Genomic DNA, 25,734 nt, shown 5'->3' with positions numbered 1-25,734 from the left:
ATCCCCCTGCCTGAAACGCGTCAATAACTTCTCTTTATTCTAAGACTAAAATCCCAGCTCCTCAGTATGGCATCTTGGATGCTGTGGTGTGTTGCTCTGATCCCCCGCAAGACCAAGGCCTTCATTTTCCCAGCCGCTGGAGTGTTGACTGCTGATAGCTCAGAGCTGAGTGCCCCGCTAGACAGGGCGCTGCCTCGGCCGAGGTTTGCCCCTCTGCAGGGGAAGACCCCAACCAATGACTGGGGCAGTGTGGAGACACAAAGGTCTGGCTCTCTTGCTTCAATGTGGGGCCACTCCAGCGCCCCCTGTGGGATCACTGGAGGTCTCGCTTGTCCACCTGCTCCCTCTGCCCAGTCCGGCTTCCCTCCGTCTCCCACAGGTGCTGAGCCTGGGATCACTCCCCAGTGAGCCTCCTGCATGCAAATCTCCACTCAGAGTCTGTTTCCCGGGGGAACCTGACCCACAGCATAAGGCTTGCAAGGTCCCCCAAGATCTGGCTCCAGCACAATTCCCCGCGTAAGGTGGCCACCCACTGAGTCCCTTGGGTTGATCGGCTGGTTGGCTGGCTGGGGTGACACACGGAAACATGGAGTGAGGTGAAGAAGTCTCTTTCACGTGGTCAGCCCCGGACATTTGTTCGGGGGCTCTCGGGGCAGAGGCAGAGGACATGCAGGCAGCTAATGGGCAATGCAGACCCCACGTAGCTGTTTCCATCAGTAACGACGGGAATCTGCAAGCCAGGAAGCACAGGGGAGGGTGGGAGGGGTCTGCCCGTGGCTTTCTCTTATTGTTAATGCTTTATTAGCAGAGCATTCACTTCTGAATCGATTTTCGTGCATTCTCTACTCTGCCAAGCCAGGAACAAAAAGAAAAGGCAAAATTTCAGAATGTGCTTTTCTTCTGCAGCCAATGTTGCTGTTTCTGAATTCTGCCTTTTTAAATGACTTGCTGTGGGAACAGCAAGGGCAGATTGCTGGCAGGGTTTGTTATGCTTCTTGGGACTAACCTGATCTCATCAAGCACAGAGAAATGGCAGAGGGGCATCCTGAGCATGACTCCCAAGCTTGGAGCTCGCTATGCCCTCCCTTGTCTCCAGGTCTTTGCACATGCTGTGATGTCTGCCTACGTCACCCTCCCCTGCTTTATCTATCTGCATAACTCCTGCTTGTGCTTTAGGATTCATCTCAGATATGGCCTCCTACAGGATGTCTTCTTTGACTCCTCTCTAGGATTGTATACCTTTCCTCTGCCAGCTACCCCAAATTATCTGGTAATTCTTATTTCTCTGTTTGCGTTGGCCACTAGGGAGCTCGGTGCTCAATTTGTAGGTTACCAGTAAGCTTTTAAATATGGATGCTAGCCTTACTTTCCACTTCATCTTATTTTGCTTACACTTATTTTCTCTTCCCTTAATTTTCTGACTAGCATAAAGTTGTAATTTTGTACTGACTCCAATCATTTTTTTTAAAGCAAGAGGCATTTTTTAGTGATCACATGTGTTGTAATTGACTATCTACTTACCTGTTTTCCCCACTGGTTTGTGGGTTTATGAAGAGAAGATGGTGACATATTTTCATCCATCTACCTCAAATGCCTGGCACCTCGTAGGTCCTCAAAAATATTTGCTGAGTGAGTGGACTATATCTAAGGAGTCAGGGGAAAAGAGTGAGTCTGGTGTTTTGGGGGCTTTTTACTTTGGACCCAGTGCTTTAGAGAAAGAAAACGGAAGCAGCCAAATGCTCTGTTTATTTTTTTCCTACAAAGACCATGGATGATTTCTTGACCACAAGGCCTAGAGAAAGAAGGAAGGAGTGAAGCTACGAGAGGGAAAGCATCTCATTTAAGAAGCAGCCCTTCAACTTAGCCGTGACGAGGCCATTTGTTGAATTGGCGGGGCCAGGCTGACATTGCCAAAGTACGTAAAACGCTGAACAGAATCCATTAACTTCGTTTTTAAGCTTTAAGTGCATTTTCACCTTCCCCATGAAGTAATAGTTATTTCTGTTTATTTTGCAGCACTGTATGACACAGTGATTTTCATACTCCTGACATTATCACATTTAATATGGACAATATCTCCTGGGGAAGGTCCTATTATCCTCATTTTACAGAGGAAAGATGTGAAGCTCAGAGAGGTGAAGTAACTTACCTAAAGTCACTCAGCTAAGAGTGAACCAGAATTTGAGCCTCGTCCATCTGACCCCAAAGCCCACTCTCCGGCTTTTCCTCCATCATTCTTTCCAGGGTGCTCTCCCACTCACTGTCTTTGTCTCCGCCCCAGATGCCCCACAACGAGCACATGCGCCCCAGTAGTTTTATTACAGTGGATTTAGAGCAGTGGTTCTCCATCTGGGGCACGATGTCCCCCCAGGGGACACTGGGCAATGTCTGGAGATTCTTTTGGTTGTCACACCTGTGTGCGTATGTGTGTGGGAACATAGGTGTGTGGGGGGGCATATGCGTGTGTGCGCTATTGGCATCTCGTGGGTGGAGGTCAGGGATGCTGCTCAGCATCCTACACTGCACAGCTGTGAATTATCTGGGCCAAGACGCCAGTAGTGGTGAGGTTGAGGAACCCGCCCTGGAGAGACTGCTTCTCTCTCCTGGCCCCTCAGCAGGCTCTCCCGCCACCGTGTCCCCCCTCTGCGTCTGCAGAGAAGCCTGGACAGCACCCAGGGAGCTGGCCCTACACCCCAGGCCCAGTGCCTCTGCTTCCTGACAGCAGTCAATGATGTGGGGACAAAGATGGATGATAACGTGGACAGAGAAGTTCCAGGAGGAAATCCAGGGCTCACTGGGCGCCTTTTCAATCTGACCCATTACTGACCCGTTTCTTTCTCTGATGTCAAAATAGGGGGGCAGATATAAGCCACATTTATTAGTGTGGAACTGGGTTAGATTTGAGGAAGGAACGGATCATTTTTCACGGGCAGCTCTTGGGGGCAAGACTTAGAATTTCTGCCAGGTTGGAGACAGGGATAAAATTACTAAGAGAGAAAACTGGACGGTCCACAGTTGGTCCTCGTGTAAGGCCCGGGGACGTTAGCTCTGTCTGATATTCTTGAATTCTGTCCCCACAATTTGATGTGCCAATGATGGATTAAACTAGTGTTCATCCCCCTCTATGTGCCAGGCATTATGCTCAGGGCTTCATCAGTGCGATGCTAATTAATCTGAATACCCGCTGATGAAGTAGGCACCATCATTACCCTTAGTTCACAGGGAAGGAGACTGACCCTTAGGGTGGGTGAGCAGTTTCTCCAAGGCCACCAGATAATAGGACGGAGAGCTGAAATTTGAACCCGGTTGTGATTAACCCCAATGACTAAGCTCTTCACTGGTGTCTAAGGGCTCGATCTGGCCCTTGAATATTTTTGTTTGACCTGTACAGTGTTTTTTAAAGTTATTATTTGCTAATAGTTAAAAAACTGAAGATTTTACAAAAGTCGGATCTCTTAACTCATCCTAAAAAATAGGAATATCTGGTAACACCCACATTCCCACCTGGCAGCGATCGGCCGACACTGAGCCGTGGCTGCCCTCCTTAGACAGTGCTGTCGCTCATTTATGCAACCTGCTGTGCACCTGCAAGTACCTGAGATTTTGACCTTTTGTCGAAACCACTCTGGCATGCAAGTGGAGTGGGGGGAAGAGGGAACAATGCCCCTCCTGTGTTATGAATATTATTCCCTTTGCATCCTCTACCCACGGGCAGCATAACCCAATCTGACCTTGAACTTGACCAGCTCCTGGTTGGGTCAGAAGCATGGGAAACTTCATTGCCCATCACTGTGGCTTGAGGTGTGTAGAAAAGGCAGGAATCCAGACCTCCTTGGAAGGCATGAAAAGGCTCAGGCATTCTCTTCAAATCTTCCCTTAGCTTTTAAAAAGCCCTGAGTTTCAGAACTCCTACAGGTATTGTTAAGCCAGATGTCAGGGCCAGGTCAACCCCCTTGACTATCACAGGCATAATTCTGGTGCCCAGAGGGAACAAAACCAGGTAAAGAGGCCCCGTTTGCAGAATTCTGACTTAACAAGGCTTATTTCTGTCTTTGTGCACTGCAGGTTACAATAGCATTGTCTTTCCTCTCCATAAATAATGTATAAATGTGTGTAAGTCACTGTGCATGCTTTTGAGCCCTGGGAGAGGCAGAAGGACAAAGGAATCAGCCTTACCCAGATGCTCAGAGAATACACATCGCTACCCTTCTTGCATTAAACATGGCATTTGGCTCACTCTTGGAGAGAAGTCCCAGGGACTGTTTTTATATACTGTCGTGGATTCAAAGTGGCTGCCAGTTAAAGACCATAAACTCATTGCTGGATGATGATGATGAAGATAAGAGAGCATCTCTGTTGAGAGCATCTGTGATGTACTATGTTGGATGCTTTACGTGCATCGTCTCCAATCTTCACAACGACTCTTCGCAGTTGGTGGTATTATTTACATTTTGCAGATGAGGAAACTGAGGCTCCTAGAGGCTCCCTGCCTGAGGCCCCAAGCTAGGAAAAGTCATAGCTGGTATTCAAATGTAGTTTGATTTGCTTTCCAAACCTTCCACCCTGCCACATATGTAAATTCTCCAGCAATTGAAATTAAACTATTTGGGCTACCTAAGAGTACCATTTGGAGGAGATCCAGCTACCCCATTTCCTAATTATCCAGTGGAAATCTATGAGTCTAGGAGACTTCAAGCATTCGTCATTGTCAAGCACTCATTTATAACGAACATGGCGAATTAAGGAGCTAGTGAGCGGCGGTGGGCTGCTTCCCTCCTTCCGAGATCACGCCCGACAACGCACGGGCCCCTCTCCCCGGTCTACCTCTAATTAGCAAAGCACAGAGAACATGTTCTGAAAATTGCTAAGTGGTTTAGTGGCTGCTCTGTGTTAAGAAATCTTAACCTTTTATCCGGAGGAGCTCAATTAGCACGAGGCAACCAGTGGTTAATAACAATAATAAAATGAAATGATCACTGGATGAAAGCTTTTCTTCTCATTTCACAGGAATCATTCGTTAAACGCGAGGGGGCTTTTCTTTATCTTTAATTGAAGAGGAAGGAATATCCTGCGTGTGTCTCTAGGGCCTGAATGACAAGATGATGGGGAGGAGAATGGGGGAGGTACTTCCTGAGATCTTTCTTTTGAGGCTCAGGATGGAAACAGGTGCTAAATATGTTCTTTTTCCTCTCTTTTTCTTCTCTTCATTTATTTCTCCATCACCACACATTGCCCGCTCTTGGGGCTCTGGAGGTGCCCTATTCTAACTGATGATTCTGTTTTACTCTGGAGGTATCAGGGAGGAGGGAGGGAATGCAAGAAGGAATTTAAGGCGCAGGGGAGATGGGAGAAAGGAGCAAGAGGTCCCCCAAAAAGATGCAGGAGACAGAGTAACTGATCCGTGCCCAGAGGCGTAACTCCTGAACTGTACCGTGGGCAGGCTGTGTGCTGAGTACTGTTACACTCAGTTCCTCATTTAGTACTTGCCAACCGTGTGATGCTCAGAATTCAAATGACTCACCTGGATCACACAGCTATTAAGCGGTAGAGCTGGGATCTGGATTCAGAGGACCCATCCCCAAAGCCCATAATCTTCTCATTGTTTCATGTTCTCTCCTCCGTGAGAAAGAAATCTGGTTTTTCCATTGGAAGTCTCCCCAAAACACTTCTGGGCGTAGTCTCCTCAAGACTCAGAAATAATCCACACCTTTATTCATTCGTCAAATACTTACATCAAGTATACCCAGCGTTGGTGAGGATGCAGAACAACTGGAACTCTCATACGTTATTGGTGAGGATGTAAAATGGTGCAACCACTTTGGAAATAATTATGGCAGGGTTTTGTTTTTTTAAAATATTATTAAACATACGTCTACCAAATGACCCAGCCATTCCATTCCTGGATATTTGCCCAAGAGAAAAAAAACATTTATTCACAAAAAGACTTGTACAAGAATATTCACAACAGTTTTAGCCATAATATCCCCAAATTGGAAACAGCCTGAATGTCTATGAATGAGAGGAGATACGAATAAACTGTAGTACATGTATACAACGGGATGCTACTTAGTAAGAAAAGGAACAGAGTACCAATACACAAAAAACATGAGCGACTCTCAGAAACATTATGCTTAGTGAAAGGAGCCTTACAAAAAGAGTATATATGTATAATGCCATTTTTATGAAGTTCTAGGATGGACAACGCTGAGAGTAGAAAAATTCAGAATAGTGTTTGAGGTGGGGATTGACTGGGAAGGGACGTGAGAGGATGTCTAGGGGGTGACAATGTTTTATTTTTTGATAGGACTTTGAGTTACACAGGTGAATGCATTTGGTGAAACCCAGTATTCGTTTCCTAAGGCTGCATAACAAGGTAACAGAGATGAGGGGGCGTAAACGACAGCAATCGATTTTCTCACAATTCTGGAGGTTAAAATTCCGAGATCGAGGTGTCGGCAGGGTCAGTTTCATCTGAGGCCTCTCTCCTTGGCTTGCAGATGGCCATCTTCTCCCTGTGACCTCACATGGTCTTCCCTCTGTGTCTGTGTCCTAATTTCTCCTTCTCTTAAGGACACCAGTCGCAATGGATTAGGGCCCACTCTCATGACCTCATTTTAAGGAAATCCTTCTTTAAAGGCCCCATCTCCAAATGCAGTCACACCTGGGGCATTGGCGGCCAGGACTTCAACATACGAATTTGCACGGGGACACAATTCAGCCCAGAACAACCAGCAAATACACTCTTAAAATTTGACACTATACTGTACGGAACTTTTCATCAAAAGGAAAAAACTGAGAACAAATGCTGAAGTTAATAATATGCATGCTGAAGTATTTGGGGGGAAATATTTGAATTACTGATATCTGCAATTTACTTTGAAATGCTTCGGAGCGTAAGCTAGATTAATGGATGGATAGATAGCTGGATAGATATGTGATAAAGCAAATATAATAACATTTTAAAGGTAGAATCTATGTGATGAGTATATGGATTGTCACTTTAAAATTCTTTCAACTTTGCTATGTTTGAAAACTTTTATATGGAAAGGTTGGAAAAGCACTTATGGAGCACCTACTGTGTGCCAGGCACTGAGCAATACAGACAAGATTTCTTAGTCAATTCTGATGTTAAAACAAAAATACCATAGACTACGGGGCTTAAACCATAATTTATTTCTCACGGTTCTGGAGGCTGGAAGTTCAAGAAGAAGGTACCGGCAGATTCGGTGTCTGGTGAGGGTCCACTTCCTGGTTCACAGATGGCCGCCTTCTCATTGTCTCCGCACACGGCAGAACGGGGAGGGAGCTCTCTCGTGTCTTTTTATAAAGACACTAATCCCATTCACGAGGGCTCCACCCTCATGACCCCATCACCTCCCAAAGGCCCCACCTCCTAACTCTATCACATACGAATTTTGGGGGGGACACAAGCATTCAGCCCATGGCAGTCCCAATCCTCATGAAGCTTGCATTTTGGAGTAGTTCATGAGCAGTTGTGGTTTCCAGGGACGTACGCAGTGGGGACATTAATTTACTAGTCGATCAGACTTAACCCAACCTCCATGTGTACCACGCATTTTGCATTGAGCTGCTCAATGCTTCGGTGGCACGTTTCACCTGTAGCTGTTCAATGAACACAGGTCCGTTGGCTTTCTGCCCCGACTCGGATGATGAATGGCACAGCGGCCCCTAGTTATGCAAAGATAATCGCTCCAGGTCCAAGTGGTAAGCCACAGAAATAACAGCAATTTCTATACACCCCAGGAGTCCCTTGTGGGAACTCCTTCGCTAGTTATGATGCGTAGTGATGAAAGTTATAAGCAAGGATGGGAGTGGCAGCTTTATTTTATTACCGTCTGCACACCACAAAAGAGACCCAAGTGGAAATGTTCACTGGAACGCTACCTAGCTAGGAAACCAGCAGGACACAAAATTTATCACGGAATAAAACCAGACATCCACACGAAGCTGCAGTAATATTTTCAATACTGGCTAGACATTTCTGAATTGGAACAAAGGGATTTTTCAACATTCTCAAATGACTTCTAGGGTTATGATCCGAGTCCCATTGAGCAAAATGTTGCCCTGATTCAAGTCACAATAATAGAAAATAAATAATTCTTCCGCCGGGGTTTACATTCAGGGGATTTGCGAAACCTGGGCTGAGATGGAGAAAAACATCTTAGCGTGTTGAAGTATGAGTTCTTCTAGGATGTCATAACCTGTGGCTTTGAATTCTGATTTTTACTAGGCGAACTTAGGCAAGTGACCGTGCCTCTTTAAGTCTCAGTTTCTTTATCTGTAAGATGGAGATAAAGCTACTCGTTCAGAATGTCCTAAGAATTTGAAACAAGGCATGGAAAATACTTAACACATCCTCAGCACTTAGTCTGGCTCATAGATGGTGTTTAGAAAGCGGTAGCAGGGATGATGATGATGGTGATGAGGACGATGGCAACACTGATAATGACAGTGACAATGGTGATGACTTTGCTGGAGGATGAAGAAAAGCAGAAGAACGTGCAGCCAAAATTGCCTGAAACCAACAAGGAGGCAGCTGCTCTGTCTCCCAAAGAATTAAATGGCACGAAATCAACCAAGTAACTTAGGACATGGAACTGTCTAAAGGTTTGAGTTTAGGCTGAAGAAAACCAACAGAAGGAGACCATCTGGTAGCTGGGGTTGCAATCGGTTCCTCCTTAATCAATTGTCAGTCTGGCTTATGCATAGAGTGCTGTGATCAACTAGTGATGCCTGCCACGGGTTTGGACCAGAGGCTCAGGAACGTATGTGAGTTTATGGACTCTGGTGAAGAAATCACAGGCAGAGTTCTAATACTTTGCACTTACAAATACTCCCAAAGTTTAAATTTTTTCACTGTGTCTACCTCATTAATTTTGAGAGCAAGTGGCATCTATTTATTATTTATTAATAGATCAATAATTGATTATTTTAACATAAATATTAATAATTATTTATTAAAATATTTATTCCCTTTGGATCTCCAGCACATAGACAATTCTTTGGTGCACAACAGATGTATATTGCATCAAATAAACCTGTCTTTCCAACACTGATGTAGTTAGTACTTATAATATTGTATTCTATTTGGAGGGGCATCTGTGAAGAAGGACATTGGAAACTTTTCATCCATGTGCAACTCTCTCTTCAAAGGGCGCATAAGAGAAATGAACAAGCTGCTCTTAAAAACAATTACTTGGAGCCTAGCCTACCACTTGCTCCATTGAAATGAATCTTTGTAACGCGCCGGCAGGAGCCGTTCTAGATATAACTTAATGACTGGGTTTGTGATTCACCTTCCAAAGCTGTTTATTTGCTTCTCAAAGAGCCACCTTCATTCTAGGTCAAGTCTGGCACAAAAGGGAAATTTTTGTTAAGATTTGACATGCGATGGTGTCATAAGCTTCCCCAATTTCTGTCCAGTGATTGTGGCGATCCATATGGCAAGAAGTGGGGGGGGGGGGCAGGGGATACGTTGATGACGCTGTTTCGTCTAGGAGCCTTCTCTTTGTCCCTTAATATTCCAGATGTTCAGCATCACCAATACCGAGGCAAGACTCTTCTGGAGGACGCCACCCAGGGCCCCAGGAATCATGAGGTTTCCCAGCCCGACTGGTAGGAAGGGGCCCTGTTCCGGCCCCTGTGTGAGGTCCAGGCAGCGTTCTCTAATCCCTTGGGGTGGGTCTTTCCCCAGCCTCGGGTAGCTTCCCCTCACGCGGGTGCTCAGTACTTGAGGGTACCCCCTGCACATCTCCGGGGTTGTCTCTTCGTGTAGCCAGACCCCTGCTCTCCGGTCCTTTATCCTGCAAACTCTAGCTATTTCGGATTCTGTGGACTCGTAGCTCCACCTCCTCAACTCAGAGAGTCCGTAAGGCTCTGCCTGGCTTCCGGCTCCCTCGGCTGCATCCTGGAAACTCTCTCAGGGCCGTAACCACCACAGGGCTGGCCTCGTTTGTTTCCTGTTCCATGGGAATCACCGTACTTGATTGCCTCCTGTCCACTGTCTTTAAAACCCTGATTTCTTATATCTTACATCTTGTTTTTATAATAATTTCTGGAACAAGGGTAAATCTGATTCCTGTTACTCCATCTTGGACAAAAGTGGACTCAGGAGGAATAGCATATGAATCTTTCCTAAGTGATAAATCTTGGCAGATAAAGGGGTCAATGAACATTTGTTGATTTGGTTAGATTTTCCGTTTTATTGAAATAGCCTGCTTCGTAGATTTCTTCAAAAACCTTTCCAGAAGCAGAATCTCTGACCTTAAAAGATGGGAGGAAGGTTCAAGGTCAACTTGACCTGCCCTCCGAGGAGCTTGTAGACATGCTGGATGCCGGGTTCTGCCTTCTATGACAGAGGCTTTTAAAAAGCACACTGAGGCATCTTATAAAACAACTGCTTTCGTCCTTGCCTTCCGTGTCCTCATCCACAGGAGGGGAGAGACAGGATGAGGAAGCAGCACAGCGTGAGCTGTGATGTGAAATTACTAAGTTCAATGCTAGTTCTGCTACTTAGCAGCTGTGTGACTTTAGGCAACTTACTTAGCCTCTCTGAGTCTCTGTAAGACGGAGAAAAACATGCCTCCTTGGAAGAGTGGTCAAGGGTTTGTTTGAAAGAGGCAATAAGTTGCCCTGTGCTCTGCCTGGAATATAGTTGGTGCTCAACAAATGGGAGCTTATTTCTGGTGTTATGATTAGATGAGGGGAAGGGGCCCCAGCCTGATCCCTGAGGACTATGTGACTCAGGAGGTGGGCACATGGCTTCTGTGGTCCCTGCCCTTATTAGTCATTACTGAAAGAGCCACAGCAGGGCTTGTCTCAGCAAGAAAACAGCCAAGTGAGCACAGGCAGAGAACATCAGCCCCTCCCCCTGGGACCAGGCACACAGGTGCAGCCCCGCAGCAGGTGATGCCCCAAAGCCGGGGAAAGGATGCTCCCTCATCCCGAAGCTTCATCACAGCATCAGCAGAGCCGGGAGCTTTAACGAGCTCAGCTGGATTGGATGGTTGTGCCCCTGAGTCAGCGTCCCAGGCCTGGGGGCTGGCTGTCACTGGCCTGGTTGGAATGTCCCTCTGGCTTCAGGGAGGTGAGCCCTTCTGGTGATAACTTATGCACCGGAGGAGGCTGGATTGGTACAACAGAGACAGTGACAGCTGCCACTCCCTGCGTTCTCACTGCTTGCCTTTCCGCCTTCGTCTGCTGTAACTCCTTCGACAGGCATTATGGAACCAATTCCCTCTGGGCTGCTGGGGGATAAGTCAAATTACGTCACCTCCCCGCTTTAGGACCCTTTAAAACCCTCTAAAAACGATCTGTTACACTTGGAATAAAAGCCAAATTTCTAACCACGTCCTAAAATTCTTACGTGATCTGACCCTGCCCCAAACTAATTTTCTCCTCCCTCCCTCCCGCTTTCTATGCTTCAGTGACACTGTTCTTTCTGTTTCTTTAACACACAGACTCTGCTCCAGGGCCTTTGCACTTGCTGTCCTTTCCTGCCTGGGTTATTCTTCTGTGTGATTTTTGTGTGTCTGACTTGGTCTCATCCTTCAGGTCTTGCTCAAGTGTTAATAGCTTAAAGAGATCTTCCCTGAGCATCCAAAGCTGCTGGGTGAATTGACAGATGCCGTGCTATTAGGAACCATTATTATTTCCATTTTACAGATGACAAAACTGAGGTTCTGAAAGGTGATAGAAGCTGCCTAAGGCCCCACAGCTTGGTGGCATTGCAGTTGAACCTGAAGGCAAGTGACTTTCCCATTGTTTTATATTAGGCTTGCTTGTTTATCAGACCCCACTTCCTCCTCCTCCTCCTCCTCCTCCTCCTCGTCCTCCTCCCCTTTCTCCTTCCTCTCCTCCTCCTCCTCTTTCTCCTTCTTATTCAGAGTCATTTTAGGGTCCAGTTGACCCACATGGTACCGGCTTCAATGGGACATACTCAGACCATGTTTGAATGAGGTGTATGCAAATTTCCTGGACCAGAGTGTTTGCCATCTTCCTTTCCTGCAGGCCCGTGCATCTGTCATTCTTTTATTATCGACAAGGATGGAAACAGCTCATGCTGTGGAGAGACCGAAATTGCCAACACTAAACTCGTCTGCTTTCTGAAGCAGTTTGGGAAACACCACGGGTATCGCTTTCTCCCCTCAGACTAATCCAGTTTAGTGGTGAAAACAGGTCTCAATGCCAAGCACAAATCATATTTCTCTGTCTGTGGGGCCCACCACGGTAGAATCCCCGCCCATTTCCACGCTCACCCAAGCCCGAACATGTCTTCTTTCCCACTTCTCTTTCCTGCTGCCAAGATATGTCTCTTGGCCACATGTTGGATGGACAGACGTAGCTATGAAATACCTTTCTCCTTCTACTGAACTTCCCAGGGCTGCTGGGCTGTGTCAAGGGGAAGTTGGAGAAAAGAGCATTGGGTTGGGATCAGAATAACCCGAGTTCAAAGCTCAGAGCCTCTACTCACCAGATGAAGGAATTGGGAAAATTATTTTTCTCTTTCTGAGCCTCAACTTCCTCATTAGTAAATTCCTTGCTTTTCTGGCTGGTTAAAAGAAATGGAAAAGAGAATAAATTCAGAATTTCCTGGTACACACCATACTAAGCGTGGGAACATAGAATGGTGGTCAGAGGCACACAGACTCTGTTTTGACTAGTTATGCTGGTTGACTATGGGCAAGTTACTGATTTTCTTTGCATCTTGGTTAAGTTCATCTGCAAAACTGGGAGAGCAACAGAACCTTTGTCATTGGATTGTTATAGGAATTATGTCAGTTAATGTGTGGAAAGTCCTTTTAACCATGCCTGGGATGTAGTAAGTGATAAACAAATATTATTATTACAGTTGTTACCAACTTTACCCCAAAATGTCAACAAATGGTGCTTTTGGTTGTTATTTACTCTGATTGTGTTCCATTTTCCTGGCTTTCAAGATCTCTCCACATCCTGGGATGGAAGGAGATTTGAACGATGGGGACTCATTCCTCCCACCAATCCTGGACCACTGTCCTTAGTTATTCCCTTCAACTTATGGTGAGTTGTTTCCCAGAGGACATTTTATCTCCCCAGCAAATAGACCCTAACCTGAGCCACCCCACAGCCCCTGAGGACCGGCTCTGACATACCAGATTCCAGGAAAAGCACAGCAGGGGCTTCCAACCCACAACACCACTGATCAAAGTAATTTGGAAAGAGAGGATGTGGTTTCTTTGAAGAAGATAGCATTCATCCCAAATCAAAATGTCACAGATCATTCCACATCCAGCGTCGACAGAGTAACTGGCTCTGGATTAGGCCTCCTTCTGTACAAACTATAAAACCGAACAAAATTTATGAAGCAACTGCTTTTAGTCATTGGACAGTAAACATCCCAAGATTGTGATCCCTCAGTGCAGGGAAACTCATGAAGCGACAATCACACTCCATGTGGTGCTGGCTGGGCACAGCTTTCTGACTGTGGGGCAGAGTGTTGGATCCTAGTGGAAACAGCATTGCTGCTGAGTGGATGAGGCAGAAATCAGAGTTCAGGGCTGCTGAAGTAGCTGGAAATTTCAGGGTAGGGCCCTGGAGAGGAGGGAGCTGCCCAGAGGAGACTCCTTATGTCTGTGTAGGGATTCCTAGAGATTTCTTGGTTGTGGGCTGAGTTGGACACACACCTGCAAGATTTACAAAAAACCACGCCATGGGATGGAGGGGAACAGAGTAGCAGAGGTCAAAGAGTGCTGGGAGATGTTGATGTTCTGGCCTATGCAGAGTGAAGAGATCTTGTGAGCACCTTGGCCATCCTCAGGAGTAAGGAATACACCCTGGAGTAAGGTCTACTTTAGGCCTGTGCTAATGAAACTTAAAACCTAGGCTGGCCAAGACCTGCAGAGAAGTTGACCTTTGGAGATTGAGTCTTTCCAAGTGAGAGGGGTTTGGGAAACATCTTAGACTTTCTACAGATCTATCCTAACAAAACAGAAGACCAAGACTACATATTTTCAAGGTGGCTAGTCAGCAATTCTTCTTACTTTTAGGAAAAAATCACCACCTCTCAGGGAAAGAGAAAAGAATCCAGACCCTCTAGAATGTTTCTTCTTTGATGTCCAGTATATGCTATAAAAATTATTAGATTATGCAAAGAAGCAGGAAAATGTGAACCATAATCAGTAAAAAAGTAGTCAATAGAAACCAACACCAAGATAGCCTAGATGATGGAGAGTGTGACAAAGAGTATCAAGCATCAATTTAAGTATGTTCAAGGTCTTAAAGGGAAATATAGTCTTCATGAGTAAACAGATAAAGAATATCAACAGAGAAATGGAAATTATATAAAAGAATAAAATGGAAAATGTGAACTAAAAGTATAGCAATCGAAATGAAAAATTTACTATATGGAATTTATAACAGATTGGAAACTTATTTATGATGAAAAACTCTCAGGAAACTTGAAACAGAGGGGTACATCATCTATGTGATAAAGGACATCTATGAAAGACATAGAGTTAACATAATATTTAATGCTAAAATAGTGAATGCTTTCCCCCCTAATATTAGGAACAAGGAAAGAATGTCTTGCCACTTCTATTAAATATTTTACTGGATGGAAGAATTAGTCAGTGCAATCAGATATGAAAAACAAAACAAAGGGTATAGAAATTTGAAAAGGATAAGTAAAACTTTTCTCTACTTTAAGATGAGATGATCATTTATGTAGAAAATCTTACAAAAAGTTCTGGAATTAGTGAGTTTAGCGAGGTAATAGAATGCAAGGTCAATATACAAGAGCATTTATACTTCTATTTGTTGATAATAAGAAATTAGGAAATAAAATTTAAGATAACTTTTATAATAACATCAAAAATAAAATATTTAGGAATAAATTCAATGGAAGACATGCAAAACTTCAACATTAAAACTAACACACATTGTTAAGAGAAATAGAAATAGGAGGAAGAGGAGGAGAGGGAGATTGGCACACTCAATGTTGCTGTGGGAGTTGACTTCTAAGGTGGTTCCCAAGGATCCCCACCTCCTGGCATTCCTGCCCTGTGTAATCCTCTTTCTTTAGTATGAGCTGGACCTAGTGACTTGCTTCTAATAAATAGAATACATCAAAGGTGATATAATGATACTTCTGAGATTAGGTTATAAAAAATTGTGACTTCCATCTTCCAACTCACTTACTTTCTCTTTTGCTTAATTAGTGAGGCCAGCTGCCATGCTGTGAGCTTCCCTCTGGAAAGACCTACATGGCAAGGAACTGAGAGTGGCCTCCAGCTAAAAGCCAGCAAGGATGAGGTTTTCAGCCCAACAACTGTGAGGACCAGGATCTTGCCAATAACTACTGAGTGAGCTTGGAAATGGCCCCAGTCAAAAGGTGAGATGACTGTAGCCTTGGCCTACACCTAGACTGCATCCCTGTAAGAGATCAGGGGCTGGAGGACTCAGCTAAATCATGCCCAGATTAATGACCTACAGAAAGTGTGAGGTAACAAATGTTGTTGTTTTAAGTTTTGGGATAATTTGTTAGACAGCAATAGATAACTAATAAAATTGTTATCATATTTGTTCTCTCCAAACTTATCCATAGATTCAACATAATCTCAATCAAAACCCAAGCAGGCTTTTTAGAGTGCAAAAGACTTGGGAATGGCTAAAACAATTTTGAAAATAGACAAGCAAAATTAGAGCAATTATACTACATGATTTCAAGACTTATTATAAAGCTACAGTAATCAAGTCAGTGTAGTATAGGTGTAAAGATGGAGTCCAGAAATAACCCACATACATAAAATCATTTTAGACAAAGACACCAACATAATTCACTGAGGGAAGGAAATGCTGTTTCAACAAAAGGTGGTGGAAAAACAGGATCTTTTGAACCTCGACCTCTGACTGACACAAAATTTAATTTAAAATGTACCATGGACTTAATGGTAAAAGCTTAAAATATGAAACTTTAGAAAGAAAACAGTAGAAAAACTTCATGACCTTGGAGTAGGCAAAGATTTCTTAGGACCGAATGCATGCAAAAAAACACTGACCATTAGAAAGAGAAGAAAATGTTTGCAGAACATATAGTCAACAAAGGACTTGTGTCTAGAATATAAAAAGAATACTTACAACTCAATCAGAGTTCAAAAACCCAGTTAAAAAATGGGCAAAGGATTTGAATAGACACTTCACTAAGCAAGATATACAAACAGTCAATAAACACAAGAAAAGATGCCAAACTTCTTTACTTGTTAGAAATACGAAAATCAGAAGCACAAGATACTGACTTATTAGAATGTCTACAATTAAAAATACTGACCACACTAAGTGTTGGTGAGGGTGTGGAACAACTGGAACTGAATCATATACTTCTGATGGGAGTGTAAAATGGGACAATCATTTTGGAAAGGAGTTTTTCAGTTAGTTTAAGCGTTAAACATACACTTCCGTAAGACTCAGTAGTTCCATTCTTATCTGTATACAAGAGAGATGAAAATGTAGGTCCACAAACAGACTTGTAGCTGCTGTATTTATAATAGTCGAAAACCCAAATGTCCATCAACACGTGAAGGCAAAAACAGACTCTGGAACAGTGCTCCACAGTTAAAAGGAACAAACTACATGAAACAACATGGTTGGATCTCAAAAACACGCTGGGCAAAAGAAGTCTTACATCGGAAAGTAAATACCATATGATTCTGTTTATAAGAAGCTCTAGTGTCTGTAAAACTAATCTATGGTGATAGAAATAACACCAATGGTTGTCTAGGGTGGAGGACTAGGGATTCATTTCAAGGGGTCATGTGGAAACTTCCTAAGGTGGTGAAAATGTTATATATCTTGACTTGGGTAGTAGTGACTGTTGGGGAAATTAAAACAAAATCTCTTAACCCAGAAAACCTCCCCACAATGGTAGAAGAGAGGAAAACAGTTTTTCTTTAATTAAATAAGCCTTAAACCAGAATGTGATATATGCATCACAGGCAATCTACTAAGAGACTGAAAAACATCTCTCCCTTTTCTATAGCCAAGCAGATACAGCCCATTACATACACGTACTCAAGGTAAATAGTAACTAGTTCCCAAATAAGAGGACTTGACTGCGCCGTTTATGTGCACAGTCCATCCTGGATTCACTGGGAATTGGGGTGGCCATTTGTGTTTGCTAATTGGCTCTGTTCAAAGGGAAAATAAACTAATATCTTTATGACAGGAGGTAGATTTGCAACTCGGAGTTAGGCTTCTATCTCCCACAAGAAACTGGGAGATAGAGGTGCCATCTTCCTTGAAGATTATATTTCAAAGAGATCGCTCCCAGGTCTGCGAGAAAGACGTTAATGGTTCCTAAAGCTGGCAAGAGACTTGTGCAGCTTTTAAAAAGATTTACACACATTTCAAAGAGACAGGGAAAAGACTTAAACCTACAAGTTTTCTAAAGCGAATTTACGCTCTAAGAAAAGGGACTGGGGAGAAGTCTTTCCTTATTTCCAACCGGGAGAATTAAGCCTCTTATTTTTAATTTGCATTTGCCCATACGTGACATAAGTGTAAATGTTTGCTCAAGTGATTGAACTGTACATTTAAATGTGTGGAATTTTGTAAATGAAAGTTATACCTCAAAAAAGGTGGTTTAAAATCCACTGCAAATCATCTGGAGCACTTCTTGCTTCTATATAGGGCACTTCACAACTTCTCTATGCTTCCCCTTGAAACTTTCAAAAATTTATCTGAGTTGTTCTCACTGTCATCACAGTGTAAGAAAGATTTTGGCTGGATTATACCCAGGTTCCTATAACTCACATTACAGAAATCGTCTTAAATTTTTGTGGTAATGGAGCCCAACTCCTTCAAATCACAGAAAAATGCAATTCAAAGGGAATTTAGTAAAGAATCTTACACTAATTTAATACCTATCATTTGATGAAACATAATGTAAGCTGGGAGTTTTCTTTCTCTCTCTCTCCCCCAAAATATAGTCGAGCTTCCAGCACAGTGTACATTTTTGCTAGGTGCTAAGCTTATAACAGTGAACATCATAGATATGGTCCCGCCCTTGAAGAGCTTTAGGCCAACAAGATAGCCAGATCTTAAACAGATAATTATACTAATACTTATTTGGTTACACTGCAATTAGTGCCAAGAAGAATGCAATGATGCAATTTCAAGAATTTCAAGATGCAATGAAAGTACATAGTGTGTCCATAGCCCACAGTTTCTTTTGAAGTTGTATTTTAAGACTGCTTTTTCCCATAAGAGTCAAACTGATGAAGGATGATCTTCTGGGAAACAAACAGGAAATATCTGGAAAACACTGCTCTGAAATTTACCAAACACCTTCACATCTGTAGTCTCCGTCATCAGGACAATCTGTATGGGGCAGACTGGGACAAGGAGATGGGAATTCACGTTCAAATCCCAGCTGGTGGCTTCGAGAGAGTCACTGATCCCATCCAGTCTCGAATTCTTCACCTGTAAAACGGGACTGCCAATATCCATTTCAAGATTTGCAAATATTAAATGGAAATGGAAGGCCATCATTAGGCACAGAGTGGGCTTCACATGGGTATTAGCTATCATTAACTCTACAGTTAATGGCAATCATCACAGTTAATTCCACAGTCATTAACAGAATGCCTTAACCAATGGGCTGGGCTAGGAGGACCCCGGGGTCATGGGTCAATGGAAGGCGAGTTGGTCATAGCCAAGGACAGCTGGACCTTACTAGCCATCTGTAGGATGGCTCAGCTCTTATTTCCCCTCGGTTACCAGATGCCAACCCTTGGAATGAGACCGTCACACAAATAAGTTATGATGCTCCCGTGCTACACTTGTGAGACTTTGATCCTTTCTGGCCCAGTATATCCTACCGCAATCTGTCTAGCTGAAATCTTCAGCAAAGGCACGATTTGTTCTCATCTTTGCCATCTGAATCAGAGGCACCCATGGACTAACCTGGCGTTGCCTCGGGAGAAGCGGGAGTGATTTATAAAGACAGCGACGACATCACCGTCTGTATGACCTGACTTGTCTCACAGCTCTTTTCATCTGTCAAACAAATTAATCTGGATGTGTTGTTTTAACACAACAGCAATGCTCACTCACAGAGCTGAGGATGGGCAAGATGGAAGAGATGTCCATTCTCCGGGCTGGGAGAGGGGAGCTTACCCAACTTTCACTCCATGCCTAATTTTTCCAGTCTTTTATTGTTTTTCCATGGTTTTAGCCAACATGTTCACTATTTTGTGACCCCTTAAAATTTGGAAGAATGGAATGGTGACATCCATTCCTGAAAAAATCATAGGGGATAGTAAAACTAAGTAAAAGCTTCTTTGCCTTTTTAATTTCCCTTTTAATTGCCTATTGGTTCATACTAAGACTACCTCCTATAGTTTAAAAAGAGAATTCTTATACTATAGTGTGATTGAAAGCTGAGTACATCCTGTCAACATTCTACTTGTGTAGAGGGGTTTTAAATTTTGCCTTTGTTTCTTCTTTCTTACTTAAAAATAGAGAACAGTCATATTACCCATGTGTCCATCAACCAAAAAGAATTCATAATTTTTATTACATTTTGTAATATTTTTATTCATAATATTTTTATTACATTTATATATCATATTTTTATAAATGAAGTTTAAATGTATTATTATTTACCAATATTTAAAAGTATGGGTTTTTTAAACGTAAAAGTATGGATTTATGGATTGAAGAATGGGAAAAGTCTCGCAAAAACTGGGCTTGCATTAGTATGTGGTTACATTTACCTGGAACTGAGCTAACTATTCCCATTCAGTGGGCTGTGAACTCTCCAATTTGTCACAGTCCCCACCATGCCTTATTGCTTCTTACACACAGCTTGGTTATCTGCTGGACGCTTGTAGGTAGATGAGATTGACTTATTTTTTTCTGTGATCTTCTTTCCCCCCCTTCCCCTCTCTGATGGTTCTGTTGGTGCCTTAATTTGTCTGAGATTCTCCCTAGCACCCCACTTCTTCCTTTCAACCTTTTGTCAGGATGTCAGTTTTTAAGTTCCACCCAGTTTTCCCCCCACTGGCTTGAGGATGTGTAGAAATCTGAACCCTTTCAAGTACTGCATTAGAGAGGAGAGGATGAAAGACAGGGTCTTTCCAGCTTGGCTTTGGGAAACACCTTTAAGACGAAGCTTTCTCCTGGTAATGACTGACCATCTCTTAGCATAATCCCAGTTTATCATAACTCTAAATAGGTCTCTGTCTTTTCCCTATCTTTCCCAACCATACCTTCTTATCTTAGTTTGAAGAAGGCCAGATCACAGAACAGCAGTGGGTAGAAACTTACTTACTGGGAATAGAATGAGGTAGGGGAAAATCTCCGTCATTCTATAGTATAAACTCTGGAAAATACGAAAAATATTTCAAAGTAGAAAAAATCATTCTTAAACACAACACAAAGGGTTGGCAACTCCAGTATATTTCCACCAGTAGATTTTAATTTCTTTCCTCCACATAGTTGAGACCAGTAATACAATTTTGCATCTTCATTATTTTGCTTGTCAGTGTTGAAGAAGTATTTCTCCATGATATTAAAATGCCCATAAACATAATTTTAATGTCCGCATAACAGTTCATCACATTAATGTGTTCTCATTTGTTTAACCAGTGCCATATTACTGGACAGTTGGGTTGTTTCCTGTTCTCTATATTGTAAATAGCCTTGCATACAAAACTGTCTGTGTTTCCGAATATTTCCTTAAAGCTATTTTTTAGAAAGAAGATATTTTTCGATACATTTTCTGGATTAAAGAGTTGGACGTTGACAAGATTCTTGTTGCCTTTGACAAATTGAAGCTCACATTTTAATATTTGTGGGTAGCACCTTAGTTGTACAGATATTGTGATATTTTTGTGCAATCCCCCAAGGGTCTGGATGAGCAAGAATGATGAAGAGGGATGCAGGCATTGGGATAACGGATGAGGAATGTGTGGACATCTCTTGAATGGAAAGTACAGTCAGATTCTGAGGTTGTCCACAGAAGCGCATTTCATTCCTGGCGAAACAATTTCCTGAAATTGATTTCTTGTCAGTTTCCTCCACTGCAGCAGTGTTAACCAAAGCAGGCACGTCAGATCATTTTTGAAGTCATTCCATTTTTTTTGCATGAATCTTAACATAGAAATCCATTCCTCCTTTCTTCCTTCCTTCCTTTCTTTTCTTTCTTCCTCCCTCCCTCCCTTCCCTCTCTTCTTTCCTTCCTTCCTCCTTTCTCTCCTTCTACATCTGCTTTCAATAATCACCATATGTTGAGTGCCTACAGGGGGCCAGGCACTGTGCATGGCTCTTTGCATCATTATTTATTTATTCCTCTCCAAAACAGTACCAAGTGGTCACCACCATCCCAATTTTATGTACAAGGAAGCTGAAGCTTAGAGAGGTTGTCTAGCTGGCAGAATGCTACACTCCTGGCAGATGAGCAACAGAACTAGATTCAGCTTTTGTCTCAAGCCCATGCTGGTCCACCAAGCCTACCAATAAAGGAACTCACTGATTCAGCCCGCATTGGCTTCACTGAGGGAGGGCTGTCCTCATCTCTTTGAGTGATGTTGTGTTGCCTGTGGGTCTGCTAGAGGGGATCCTATCTGATCTTCTTGAGAATAGAGCCTAGGTTACTATTTTTATATCCTTGATACCCAGCATATAGTAGGCACTTTATAAATATATGTAAAACGAATCCTGCTGGAGTACCTCAAAGCCTCACTCATAACGTCTTTGTAAGCCTCTTAATTTTTTTTTGTTTGTTTGTATAAAGTTTCCTGATCAACAAGGTGCATGGCAGCTTCTGGAAGTTTCTCAACTCCTTTGCATCTAGTACCAGAGAAACCAAAAGAGTTAAAGACTTGTAATGAGTGTGACCTTAGGAGCATGACAATGACAGTCATGTCTCAGTTCTCATGTATTGCAGCACTCTCATTTCTTAAAAACAAGACTCCTGAGTGGACCGGCGTTTGCAAACACATAGAAAGTCCTTCTGTATAGGAAGCGTGCAGCCGTCAGTGATGGGTGAAACCATTTCACAAGCGCTTTTCATTTTCCTCCTAGGTTTCCCTGCTCAGGAAGCTCAGACTCTCAATAAGAAAGACAGTGAAACTAATGGAATCGGGGAGGTCACACCTGAGCCTGATGAAGTGTAGTTGAAATGAAGTGAGTCCAGGTTTAGATCCAGGCTCTGTCACTTCCCAGTCATGTCACCCTTGGAAAGTTCCCTAATCTCTCTGAGCCTCAGCTCCCTCATATTTAAAATAGGGACAATGGTTCATATCTTGAATTGCTGCAGTAAGGTTTGACATAGTGTAATTTATTTAGCAGAGGGTCTGGCATTAATCATTGCTATTGCTATTGCTATTATTGTTTCTCTATATCTCTATCTATCTATCTGTCATCTATCTATCTGTAACATCTATCTATCTATCTATCTATCTATCATCTATCTGTAACATCTATCTATCTATCTATCATCTATCTATCTGTAACATCTATCCATCTATCCATCTATCTATCTATCTATCTATCTATCTATCTATCTATCTATCTATCATCTATCTGTAACATCTATTTATCTATCTATCATCTAACTATCTATCTGTAACATCTGTCTATCTATCTATCTATCTATCATCTATATCTATCTATCTTCATCATCATCAACATCATCATGTATCATCCATCTATCTATATCTATCATCTATCTATCTATCATCAATCTATCATCTGTATGGTTCTATCAATCCATATCTATCTATCTTTACCATCTATCATCTCTATCTATCTTCATCATCATAATCGTCTATTATATGTCTATATCTATCATCTATATCTGTTTATATATCTATTTTCATCATCATCATCATCATCTATTTATCACCTATCTATATCTATCTATCAATCATTATCTCTATCTATCATCTCTATCTCTCTATCTATCCATCTATCTAATCTCCATGTCTGTTTTACAATACACTTTTGGCTAAGTTTTCCCCCAATATTTTCTCTCCACTTGGTGGGAGTTTCTGCAGAGGGATAGCCTCTCTCTATTTATAGGTGTTAAAATCAAGTTTGGCTTTCCTCATTCCATTCCTCCTGCTGGCACATTCTTACATACAATGTAGAGAAATGACAAATACACAGATAGTTAGATAATATAATGTTATGAGCTGATAAGACTGTGGAACAAAAATCATGGTGAAAGGATGGAGGAGACTGAAGGTGATGTTTTAGACAGAGTGGTCAGGGAAGACTTCTTGGAGGAGGTGGCATTTGAGCAAAGGCTTGCATGAAGTGAGGGAGCCAGTCATGTGGATATCAGCTGCAAGTGTGTTCTGGGCTGGTGGGACAGCAAGCACAGAGGTGCAGAGGCTGAAGTGGAGTTGGTGGGTTCCAGAAATATCTGAGGCAAGGGTGGCTGAAGCAGAGTGAGTCATACAGGATGACGTCAGAAAGGAAAGCTGGGTCCAGATCAGCGCGGGTCTTGTAGGATGTGGCCAGGACTTAGTCTGCACGTGGGGAGGGACCAGCAGAGGGATCCCTTTAGTCAGGGAGGGATGTGATCTGACTTTCCCTGTACAAGAAGCACACTAGTTCTGAAGCAGATGGAGGAGAAGAGAGGAAACGTGGAGGCTCTTATGGTCCAGTCAAAAGATGGCAGTGGCTTGTGCTACAGTGTTGCAACAGTGATGGTAAGAAGTGGTTGGGTTGGGCATGTGGTTTTTGTGTTTTGCGTGAACGTGTCCATGTGTGTGTTTTATGGAGAGGTTTTCTGCTGCGGCTACCGCTAGTGATGGGGTCTGTGTGTGCGTGTGGATGTGAGTGTGTGTATGACTGTGAGTTTCATGGAGTGGCTTGCTGATGGTGGGGGTGGGTGTGGCAATGGTGTGTGTGTGTGTGTGTGTTTGTATGCAAGGGAGAGAGAAATGCGACTGGACTTGAAATCCTGTCCTAGGATAGGATAAGAACGGTTCAGCCAGGGCTAGAGTCAGTCCAAGTAGGCTTGATATTCACAAATCCAGAGAAATAAAAAAACTCCTCACTTCCCCAACAATATAAATTCAGCAAATGGATAAGCTGATTCTATTTTTGTTTCTATTCAACACAGGAACAATTACAGTGAAACACATTGGAGAAAGTTATCCAATCTCCAAGTTTGCTAATTCTGCTTCTAAAATAGCTCTAAAGTCTTCACTTGCTCATGGCGGGGATAATTAAAACTAGTGAAGTGAAGTCAGGGATGTGCATGCGAGGCTGCGCGGAGAGAACCTGACGGTGATTACAGACGCCATGGCTTCTTTCAAGGTAATTGTGGAGCGACCCCTTCTTCACTTGTAGTCACGGAGGCAAGGAGCCATTTTCGTGAGGCTGGTAAACAGGGGAGCCATCCACATGCTACGTTTTAGAATTTAGAATTCATCATTACATTTGAAGAGTTCTAGGATTTTACCTGGTGGTTACAAATGACTAAGCTTGAGACATCATATGTCTGAATACTGGATTTAAGAGATGAGATGCTAGCTAAGGAGGGACAAGAGGGATGGAGGAAGAAAGAAACTCATTTATGTATTTATGGTATAAATATTTATTGAGCACTTATGTACGAGACCCTATTGGCTCCGATTGTGTTCAAAGCACTGAGGAAACACAAACGAAATAGACATGGTCTCCCTTCTCATGCACTTGTATTTTAGTTGGGAGAAACAAAAACAGGACAAATCTGAGTTGGTAATAAGCACATGCCAGAATAAAAATAGGGAATGGCAGAGGAAGCTGGGCGGTCAAGGAAGACCTCTCAGAAGTTGTGACTTTTAAGCTGAGATTCAATGACAAGAAGGAGACGAACAGCTAAAAATGGAAGGGAGAGCATTTGATGCTAAAGGAACTCTGAGCACAAAGGCCCGATGGTTCAAAGAGACACACGTGCGTGAGCTGGGAGGTCACGTGGCCGATGCAGAGTGAGGAAACACGAGAGTGGACACAGTGAGGCTGGGCTTTGGGAGGGAAAGGAGTTTGCAAAGAGAGACCATTCGAAGCTTTCTGACTGGGGAAAAACAAGATCTGTTTTGTTTTCTAAAACTTTCTCGATATTGTGAGAATAGGCTGTGGAGGGAAGCAGGAGGACCAGTGAGGAGGCTCCAGCAGTCGCCCAGTTGAAAGATGATGGCGGTGGAAGAGAGGGAGAGAAGCGAGGAGCTAGTCACGGGTTTGAAGACGGAGTTGCCATGGAAACTATCTAAGTGTCCGTCAACGGATGAATAGATGAATGAGATGTGCTATATATATACACAAAGGAATATTATTTAGCTGCGAGAAAGAAGAAAATCCTGCCATTTGTGACAGCATGGATGGACTTTGAGGACATTATGCTAAGTGAAATAAGTCAGACAGAGGAAGATAAACACTGTATGATATCACTTCTACGTGGAATCTAAAAAAGCTGAACTTGTAAAAACAGAAAGCAGAATGATGGTTACCATGGGCTGGAGGAGAGGGAACTGGGGAGAGGTTGTCTAACGGCGCAAGCTTGTAAGGAGGAGATAAATAAGTCCTGGAGATCTAATGCGCAGTATAGTGATTATAGTCAACAATGCTGTATTATAATCATCAAACCTGCTAGGAGACTAGATCTTAATTATTCCTACCACAAAAAGAAATGATAGTCACGTGACACAATGGACGCGTTAGCTAACACTACAATGACAATGAAAT

The sequence above is a fragment of the Equus asinus genome, chromosome 14 (assembly GCF_041296235.1).
Source record: "Equus asinus isolate D_3611 breed Donkey chromosome 14, EquAss-T2T_v2, whole genome shotgun sequence".
NCBI classification, from domain to species: Eukaryota; Metazoa; Chordata; class Mammalia; order Perissodactyla; family Equidae; genus Equus; species Equus asinus.
Note: the sequence above shows the minus strand (reverse complement) of the source record.